This window comes from Meleagris gallopavo, chromosome 19, assembly GCF_000146605.3.
Source record: "Meleagris gallopavo isolate NT-WF06-2002-E0010 breed Aviagen turkey brand Nicholas breeding stock chromosome 19, Turkey_5.1, whole genome shotgun sequence".
Taxonomy (NCBI): domain Eukaryota; kingdom Metazoa; phylum Chordata; class Aves; order Galliformes; family Phasianidae; genus Meleagris; species Meleagris gallopavo.
Genome location: NC_015029.2, coordinates 2503278 through 2504923, shown reverse-complemented (window position 1 = coordinate 2504923; position 1646 = coordinate 2503278).

Below are 1646 nucleotides of genomic sequence, written 5' to 3'. Positions count from 1 at the left end.
AGACATCTAAAGCATTATTTTAAAAAGTAAAATAATGAGCCCCAGGGGAACATATGACACCACCACCTCCCTCCTCCCGCTCCGTCTGCGCCGTCATGTACAAGCATACACTGCTTTGTGGGAGGGCCTCTGTGAGGAATTTGCCACAGGGGCTGGTAAAAGCCAAACTCATAACTCATTCTTCATGCAGCTCTGCAACCCTCTGCTCCACCGACGTGTGGCGATGCCTCCATGTGGCTCCGTTCAGACCAACAGCAGGATGGTGGATGCTCCGGTCATGGCCGCGCTGCGATTTTTTGCCCTTCTCTAACCTTTATCACCACTTATCTGTTTATTAGGTCTTTACAGCACTTGCGGGTTTCTGTAAAGTTGCAAAACAACAAATGTCCCCTGGTTCGCAGGAAGCCCTACAAAACCACACCAGCAGCCTGACGGCGCGACTGAAGCGCGGTGACGCCGTGCCCTGCCCCTTCCTCCCAGCCCAGACAGGCACACGGTTCCTTCACCCATCATCAGTGGGCCGGCACCACTAGTTGCCCTCCAGGTCTCACTGCCCCACAAGTTTCATGCTGAAGAGCACTTTTGGGTTGTCCTTGTCATTCTGCATGGGCTGAGCTTTCAGGCTGCTCAAAAGATGAGTCACTGGGGAGAGACAGTGTCTTCCAGGGTGTTCATCACCTGTTCCTCACCTATTCCACCCCTGCTGAAAAGCCCTATTTCTCACTCACTGTTACAAGGTAAAGAGTGTGATGTGAAGACAAGTCCTGTAGCAGATGTCTGTAAAAGCTGTCACACTCTAATGGAGTGGAATGGCCTGAAAGGAGACCTTGTAGAGGGGGTAGTACAGAGAGGGTTAGGGGATGAAATGGGTTCTGGGCTTCAATGTCATCCCAAAAAGGGGAAGTATGAAAGGGCATTGTGAAACATCAAATGGATGAAGTGAGGCGGGGATGGATCCAGTTCTTTAAATAGAATCATAGGATTATGGAGTCTCATAATCTAGAATCATGGAATCTAGAATCATAGAAGAACCCAGGTTGGAAGGGTCATTGAAAGATCATAAAGTCCATCCTTTTTTGGGAAAAAAGGGAGACTGGATGAGCTTGCCTGGCCTCTAGATAATCTATCTAGATGAGTGCACCAACACAAAGCCTCTCCTGATAAAGTTCTGCTCATTGCCTCTTGTCTTCTCCATGTGGGTCCTTGTGTAGAAAGAGCTTCCATCCTCTTTGTAGACGAGATTTAAGTACTAGAATACTGTGATGAGGTCCCCACCCTGAGCATTCTCTTTTCTGGAGTGAAAAGACTTCCATGGCCCTCCCTTGGACCCTCTCCAGTCAAGTTGGAGGGTCACTGCAGGAAAATAAGTCTTTCAAAACAAAAAGTAAATGAAAAGCATATTTGTTTTATACATTGCACAATTAAATTATGGATCTCATTGGCCTCAAATAGGAATCAGATAACTCACATGAATGACCTCTATATTTTGTCTGTTGCTTATACTCTCTCCCAAAGTATCTGAATTGCAGATGGCGTATTGAGCTAGATGAATATTTGGTCTGACTGTCAAGAGCCACTTAAAAAAGCATTAACAGAGGTCACCACCCGCTGTCTTTAGACACTGTAGTGAGTCAGAGCACTGTATT